The 9,639-nt window shown below is 33.2% G+C and overlaps 1 pseudogene; it reads right to left on the bottom strand.

The window, feature by feature from the left end:
- Positions 1 to 522: 522 nt before the first annotated feature.
- On the bottom strand, positions 523 to 6,101 carry LOC107872881 (annotated as a pseudogene).
- Between the last annotated feature and the right edge of the window lie 3,538 nt (positions 6,102 to 9,639).

The following is a 9,639-nucleotide window of genomic DNA, read 5'->3' as shown; positions in this document are numbered from 1 at the left end:
AAACCTCCGTAATTATTCTTTAAAAAAAAAAAAAAATTAGTGGAACCCATCAATTTTCAATAAGTAATTATAGATTCTAATTTTAGCTCAAATTTGATTGTTCTTTTAGGCATAACCTACAATCCAATATTTGTTCAATTCATATAATATTATTAACACAACCTAACTACTTAAACATTATAATTGACAAATGATACTTTGGTATAATGACATTATAATTAAAAAATACATCGAATCCATGACTCTACGAGCAGAGCAATCACCAATGACACTTTGGTATGTTTTCAGATAAATCTTCAACAATATATGGGACAACAGCAGAAGTCATGGTTTAGCTATAACTCTGACAATAATTTATGGCAGGAACCTTAAAACATCAGTCTGTCAGCAAACGTGACTGTTGATACCATTACTATAGAACATTGTCGCACATAGGAAAAGATAAGGTATACTAGGACTCATAAACTTCTGCGCTCACGGACTGCAAATGCGTACTTTCTGGTAGAGCTCCGAATCCACATGTAGGCAAAATAATACGTCAAAAGACTCATTAATGGATCCGTTTGTCATTAGATGACATTATCTGGGGAACATAAAATTCCTCATAGCAGTGAGTAAAAAATTACATATAGTACCTTGTCGAAAAGGTTCATGATATCATTTTTGACATCTTTTGGAGGCTTATCGGACAAGGAGGAAGTTGAAATAGATGATGACAGTGTTGATGAATCCTTGAATAAACCATCAATTGCAGAGGAGGATTGGCATTTTCGATGATCAGCTTTCGCAACACCACTTTTTGTTGCTAGTTCTTCTTCAACAGCTGAGAAGTTACAAGGTTTGATTAGAATAAAAGAGCTGAAGAAAAAATATAGGAAAGCGGCGACTTAAGTAACATACGTTGAAAAGCTCTCCATGAGTTATCATCTACAGAAGCAGCACTTGCGCCATTGTCATTTGGAGAATCCATAGACAACATGTCGAAAAGATCAGTAGCAATATCAACTTTAGGAGGATTAACAACTTCTGCAACCTGCTTTACAGATTCAGCGACTGCAATCGGTTGTGTCATCTGACTTGTCTGGTGAGGAAGTGCACCCTCACCAGGAGATACCTTTTCATGAGTTGAACTATTAGATTCAAAGTTTGTAACAGATATAAAAGTATTAGAATGGTGAATAAAAGTTTGATATACTTGTTCCGGTCCTCTTGCTGGCAGAGGTATACTTAATCTAGCAGCAGACATCGCTTGCTTTGTGCTAGGGCATTGTATACTCACTCTCTCATTGGATGAACAAAAGAGTTACGAACATGCCCATGACTACTTCTGTCACAATGTCGTTGTTGTCGCCCTGTGGCCCTCCCTTCTTGAATCTCCTTCTCATCCTTAGGGATCCACCTCTTATCCTCATACCTAAACGAAATACAGGTACTGCCGATGAAGTTGCAACATACTAGATCGAAAGGATTGCTTAAGCCAGGAACTAGTACGGGACATACTTTGCAAGGATGAAATCTCAATACCAACTCTATCGTAATTTGGAGGAAGCTCAGCTTCACAATAAATATTCGCCTTCTCGTTTCCCATTGCTATACCGGCAACAGAAAAGGGATTACACACAATTAGGCCATTTATCGAATCAACAATTGAGTCAACTTATTTATCACATCAACATAAAAAGTGTAAGAATTTGAGGAGAAAAACCTAACATTGAATAAATGCAACTTGATTTGGGAGCCATGTATCTAGTGCAGCTGATCGAACCTACAAAAATACACAAACAACAGATGACGGAACAATCATATTCAACAACAGTACACATAATTGATCGATCATAAGCAAGCACTTCCGAAGTTATCTTGCTAGGCCGAAAAGTATATGTTAGAGACAAACATGATGGAATAGTGTATCTTCGTTAAATAGTGATTGCCAAAAGCCAAATTTCTAATGATAGTAGCTAGTAGTATGATGATGAAATACAAATATCAGTAGCCACCTAGCTAATGTCCCACTATGTTAGTACTATATGTAGTACTAGTATTTTGGAATTATATTTTTCAGTAATATCATGTCTACTTTTAGAAAATACGTCTATGTTATCAAACTCTTATGCATAATGGATGACTTGTTACAGGAAAACAAGAAGGAAGAACGTGAAACAAAAAGCTCCAACCTATCAAAACGCAGCAGAAGAATTGCTGATCATAACCAGTCAGAGAGGGCATATATGTTGGAGTTAACGCACCTTAGTTTATATATATACATAAGCTACATCCTTTCACTATATGAACGCGTTGTTTTGTTTTTGGGTTCAGCGACACCGAGATAGAATTAATGGAAAGATGAAAGCTCTGCAGAAGTTGGTGCCAAATGCAAGTAAGGTGGGTTATAGCTACCACATATGAAACTATTTGATCTATGTACACTACAATTTTCTGCGAAGAATGTTCAACTGATCATCCTTAGCCATACCCCTATAATGTAATTTTTAGCGACATAATTATGGATGATTTTATTTGTGCAGACAGATAAAGCATCAATGCTGGAGGAAGTGATAAAGTACTTAAAGCAGCTTCAAGCACATGTTCAGTTGATAACCAGTGCTAGAAATATGGAGCAACAAATGATGATGATGTCTCTAGGAATGCAACCACATATTCAAATGCCTTTACTAGCACGAATGGCATGGGTAGTACTGCAGCAATGCTTAACAATATGACTGCTAATTTACCTCTAGCGCCTTATCACTCTCTTACTACAGCTCCCCTCAATTATCCAACTTCATCAATTCCCACTCTTTGTCCTCCCTTCATCTCACCAGCTTTTGCCATGACATCATCCATTCCTAATAACGACGCTATCAGCTCCATAGGTACCAAATCTGCCGCTGCCCCTAATATTGCAACCACTTCATTCCCTTTTAACCACCCCTATAGAGCATTTCTACCTCAAGTAAGTAACTCATCATATATGCATATATTGACACAAAGTTCAATAAAGAAGGAAAACGTTTGAAACTTGTGATATAAAACAAGTCGGAGGAATTTTTGTGGATATAAATCATCCATATATATTTTGATAATTCTGAATTATTTTCCTATTTACTGTCAATGAAGATGGAGTTCAATAATGAGATCGCATCTCAGTACCAATCAATGCAAACAAGAAACAACAAGTTCAACCAGGAAAACATCAATATCCAAGGCCAAAAAGAATACCGATCACAATATATGCATACTCACATATTTCTTATACTACATTATATACCTCTATTTGATGCATTTTTACGTAAACTGCTTAGGTATTTTATATAGTACGGTGTAAATTGGTGTATGGTCTAAGTTTAATTTGTTGTATGCTAGATCTCGTGTACATCATTTGCCTTAGTATATAGAAAACTGAAGTACCCATCCAATTTTCGTAATTAGTACCAGACGACCAGTCAGTATATATGGAATCAAAGCTTATTATGATTGGTTCACATATCTGATTTTCCATCACCACTTGTGAAGTGGTCATAGGATTGAAAAAAAAAAGGACCAATGGACCATCTCGAAATGATTTCGTGTGTAATATGCATGAATTGAGGCAGCTAAAGCAGTCCTGTGAGCTTTAGCAGTACTGTTTTTACCCACTTCAGCTCCCCTGAGTAGTCCGATTTTTCCTCCACAGCTGTTAGGAGCTAAAAGATCTACTACCTTAGTTCCTCTTTCTAAAATAGAGAATTTTTGTATTCCTCTTTCTAAATTAGGGCAGAGGACTAGGGCCAGTTTGAATCGCTAGTGTAGGGAATTACTTGGTGGGGGTTTTATTCCTGTTAGGAGTCCGTGTTCCATGTTTTATTACGAATCTGCGTGCTTTCCTCTGTTTTATATTACTTATGGGTGCCGTATTTATGTTATGTAATCTTGTGTTGTGCTTTACTATGTGTTTGTGTGGTATCTCGTGTCTTGAGCCGGGGGTCTATCGGAAACAGCCTTTCTACTTCTTCAGAGGTAGAGGTATGGACTGCGTACATCTTACCCCCCCAGACCCCACTAGGTGGGAATACACTGGGTTTGTTGTTGTTGTAGCTGTATAAAGGCGGATGCAGATCTATGAATAGGCGATGCTCTACTAGTATCTACTCACCCTTATATTTAGTAGTTGAAATGGTTCTTATGTCAATCAAGAATTGACAAGAAAGGACTATTATAAACTGCACGATTGTAGACCACGATCATTTCAATTGTCACAAAACATAGAAATTAAAACATGCATTGTTAAACCATTTCATAGTTCAGATATATCTACAAAATCTCAGACAGGACGAGGGTAGAGAAGTCAATAAGTTACATTCGATATGTGTACACCTAGACTTCTGTGGATCCTGGAGCATTACATGCATATGAAGATCCCAAGATTCACGCTTGCCCATCGAGGACCTCTGCTTTGAATTTAAACAAAAAAGAATTACAGTCATCGCAAGACTATCAAATAAGTCCATATACTAAAGGTGATTTCTATTTAACATCAACAATCCTCTCAGCAGAATAAGTTCTGAATGCCACACTATCAAATTCAAATATATGTACGTACTTGGCTTTGCAATCTGCACACTCCTTGTTCTCCGGCAACTTAAGGAGTCCTTCGAGAATCTGCCAACGAACAAAGTCCAGCATCACATAGAAACAAGAAGCACGTGAAAGAGGAAAATGAAATCAACCAGGAAACAAATTGTGTAGGACAGAAGCACTACTATTGAATTGGTGATAAACTTCCCTTCCCTTCGGTATCCTATATGTTAAGCCATGCTATTTGCTTAGATTTGTGAAAAAAGTTCCATTTTTCCTTTCTGAGGCAAGTGAGAAAGTACATCAATAAGAAAGACTACAATGTGTGTTTGATTGCAGAATACTTTCATGCTACTGCTTAAAATTTAATACCTCAAACTAAGGATGCAAGTACACTATGAGTAAGTGATTGGCTTAACTACTTGTAGTTGTCGAGTTGCCTCTCCTCCTACACCATCCTACGGGATGAATTCTGTAGAACGGCCTTCATTACTTTTTCCTTTTTTCCTTCTTTAATGGTCAATTCTAGGTAGAGGACTTCTGGCGCGGAAACACCTCAACTATTGAATAGTGCAATAAAACAGGTTCAAGTGGAGAGAAATGGATATCGAGGATCTATACAGCTGATCCAACTAGCTTGGAACTGAAGCATAGTTGTCATTGTTGTTGATCATTTTTATGTAACAAATTTATCACCGGAATGATATATATGGATAACAACACTTGCAGTTTAAAACGTACTATGATTAGCGGAGACATAGTACAGCTGATCCAATAGTACCTTTGAAGAAGATAAGGCTCTTTGCAGACCTTACCCCTCAACAAGATACCGAGAGGGTAGTGTGCACGAGACCTTACCCTACCTTGTGAGGTAGAGAGGTTGTTTCCAATAGACCCCTCAAATCTAACCACTGATTCAAACAACTATTTGTCTAATATAGAGCAAAACAAAGCAAACACACTGCTTCATGAAAGGTTTTAGGTCAGACTTCATTCTGAAAATCGCAATTATTTTATAGCAAATCATCACAATTGTTAAATCAGCAATAGAGAAGCCAAAGAGCGTCATATAATATCGAACAACACATAACCCATGAACATATTTGGTCAGGTATTCATACTCAATCAAAAATAACCTGAGATGCTAGAACTAGAGTACATAGCATTCTTATTCGCACCATCCTTTCAGGTTAAAGCAAAAAGAGAACAGCATAAAACAAGAAGGTGCAGTGACATCGTTCATAGTGAGATTTCACCGAGTCACACTACTTTTCTCCAACTAACGACAAACATCGTGGACAGCGGCGCCGGAGATTGACCCAAATCTTCGTAATTACCCGGGAGCTGGAAGCCGATGTATCTCCTATCAATGTGTTGCCGGAGTTCCTATCAATGGACGGCGTATCTCCTGTAATCAATGGCCGGCGTACCTCCTGTAATCAATGGACGGAGAGTACCGCCCACTCTCTCTAATTGGGGAAAAATGAGAGAGGGAAATGTTTTGGGGAAAAAACAGAGGGCAAATATTATTTCATTTGGCTATATTTTTTTTTGGATGGATAGCGAGGGTTAAAATCCCCATAAATATGTAATTTTTAGTGGTATATTTTTAACTTTTATATTTAATATAATTAGTTTAGTATATGTTCGTTGCACGTGTATGTTAGTTAAGTAATTATAACTTCATATGAAAATTAAATTATTGTGTGAAAGTTACATTATTAAATATAAAATTTAAAAAGTAAAATATATTTTTTAGATAAATAGGATAATTAAATAGGAACATGATGAGTTCCTCACTTAATTTTCCTAGTTAAAGAAGAATAATGACATGGTTTTGTAAATATTTGGACAGTCACAGACTTTAAAAAAATAAACGCAACCTAATAAAAACACAACAATGAAATTACTTATCTCCGTAGACTCATATTCCGAAATATGATAATTAAAATTGCATCATTGTGAAATTATTGTTATAAAAATAACTAAAGCCAAAATGCATGCCCGTACATGGAACAATAATTTTAGAGAACTCATGTGATGAAAGAAATTAATTATCTTTGAAAAACTTAATGCCTCCAACAATAGCTAAAGGAAAAAAGATTAATGAAACATAAAACAGTGTGAATTTGATATAGTTTAAAACTTCAAAAATACGTTTTAATATATGATAATATTAGAAGTTGAAACTTGTTGCAAAGCAACATTACAGGAGAAATAAATTGACCTAGAAAGAAAGAAGAGAAGAGAAGCACCAAACTTACCCTCCCTCATTTCAAATTAGTTGGTTCTTATGAAATTGACAAGTCCATTAAGAAATCAATAATTAGAAGTACATTTTACCTTTTTATCCTTATATATTTTTAAAGTTCAATAATCAATATAATAATTAAATATATAGAGAGAGAACTTTGGTGCAAATTACTTCATTCCATGCATCACGCCTAGAACTTAAAGTATTTACATTGAAACTATAATTTATTTTTTTAGAATTGAAATCATGTGCACTATTCCATTACTCTATCTAAGCATATGAAGAGTACGTCATTCCGCATATGGACTCTTCGTTTTCATAATTACTATGTGTATATTTTGTAAATTTATTTTAAAATTACTATTGGTAAAGTTGCATATTCAATATAGTTTTGAAAATGTAAAATTGTGCTTTCGATAATTTTTTAAAAATGTAGATGTACTTAATACCATTAAAGTAAAATAAAAAAGTATATACTCCAAAATAGTTTTGATTATACAACTTGAACAACTATAGAGTCAACTATTTTGAAACAGAGAGGGTACTTTCGTTTCAAAATAGTTGATCCTTCTTGATTTGGTATTTCATTAAAAAAATATTTTTTAGATGTTTATTTTATTAAATTAGTCTTGTTAATTATACTTTGCAAATATAAATTTAATGATAGGGGTATTATTAGAATAACATAATAATATTCTCTTGATTTTATAAATGAAACAACTAATCAAAATAAATATTTTTAAAAAGAGGACCAACTATTTTGAAACGGAGAAAGTAAATAGTAAAAACTTTGTATGCACTTACACAATATATACGTAGTCGTTGAGTTCTATAAATAAGCCAAAAAATTTTAAGAATTTGTTTCCAACATAAACCTAATCTTCAAGATAATGAATTGAAAGGAATCCTTGATTAACTCAATTTTTTTATAAACATAAGTCAAGTATTTTTAGTTTATAATTCTTTTAGAACGCTAATCATTACGTTAAACACAAAACCTAAAAGGAGTACTATGAAATCCTAAAATTTAGGAATCGATTCTTAAAAGGTAAACTAATATTTTATTTTAGGACTTTTTACATACTTTAAATAAAAAAAAGTTTAATAATTACAACAATGTGTCTCACATCGTCACATTAATTAATCAATACAGTTGTATACTTGTATATAGGAATAAATTATTTAAAAGCAATAACTGATATTAAAATAAATATTATATCTATTTACATGGTATAAATAAATATTGTATCTCAAATATGTTATCTTCCATAAGACATCCACCTTTTTTTGTGTCGATTTGGACCACAATTTTTGTATCAAATGAAATATGAATATTTGACAAATCATTTTGGAGAGCTCGAGTTTCTCAAATTGCTAGCGCTTCAACAATCAAGACCTTTCCTGCAAATTTAATCTGAGGGCAAAGACTTGAAGCAAACATACACAAACTATACACGGCTATTGTAATTGGTGATAATGAATTCAAAATATAAAGAAGTAGACACACTAAGAAATTAAGAGAATTTAACATCTATAAAACACACATAGAAAGAACTTTAACAATATATACTCAGGTATTCTCCGACAAAAAGCACTTGGAGAAGCACCTTATCTACTCATATTCAATTTGACCCACCCATTACCACTCCTAGGCACAACTCAGCAAAAGAATAGAAGGAAACTATTCAAATTAAAATATCAATAAATTTGCTGGATTAATTAATTCACAAGATGTTAAATTTTTAAGACTATATAAAGAAACATCAAATTTACCTAAATAATCAAAACATGTGTACTCATAAAATTTGATACGTTTTTCTTTTTAAGTTTCATTGCCCTTAAGTGACAACAAAGGAGCTGTAAGAATTACAAATAATGAAAATATAGGTATCTATGATAAAAACGAAAGAAAGTGCACAACAAAAAAGGAAAAAGATGATAGCATGAAAGCACATATCAAAAATAGATCTAGATTGGATTACATAGAAAATAAATCTATACGATGATTTATTACACATGATTAATAAAATTGACGTAATAGAAAAATAAATTTACAACCTAAAAATAACAATTTTATGTCGGAGACTTTAGAACGAAAGTTACAAACATAAAAAGACGATATACTATTCATGATTTGAAACTTGAAAACTACATCGGAGACTCATTAACAAAAGTTAAGATCATAAGCTTTTATAACAAAAAAAATATAAGTAAAACCTCAAAAAGAAGAAACATAAATCAGTGATAAAAGAATCTTAAACAAAGAAATCTAAATCTAAATAAAACATACACGATAATTTTTTCACAAAAAAAAAGAAACTTAGAATTCCTACCTTATTGTTTAACTTCAATATAGGCGTGAACATCTGATCCCAATAAAAATTAAAACCAGAGTGATTTGAATATCACCTATCATAGATCAAAAAAATAAAAATAAAATATTAATAGTAATATAATGAATAAGGTTACAGACCTAGACAATCTAAAGTTGAGGGAGACATAAGAATCTAAAAAAAACAACGACGTGAAACTTAATGGTTGAATCACCTACCATAAATTAAAAAAAATAAATACTAACCTCTCATTAAAATCTATTCAATTTGATCATTCAAGCAAAAACAAAGCAAGAAAAATTTACACAAAGGCAATGTAGTAAACCAATAGCAAAGAAGAAAAAACTAAAATACTAACCTAATGTTCTAATTACCGAAATTCCAAGAATATAGTATTGGTTTTCTGACGGCCATCTTTCTTGGTCGAGAATTGTGATGTTCCGTAAAACTTTTTTGCGTGCGTAATAAAGATATAAACAATCCCTAATTAAAATTAGA

Source organism: Capsicum annuum, chromosome 6, assembly GCF_002878395.1.
Source record: "Capsicum annuum cultivar UCD-10X-F1 chromosome 6, UCD10Xv1.1, whole genome shotgun sequence".
Taxonomy (NCBI): Eukaryota; Viridiplantae; Streptophyta; class Magnoliopsida; order Solanales; family Solanaceae; genus Capsicum; species Capsicum annuum.
This window is presented reverse-complemented; position numbering and strand designations above follow the sequence as displayed.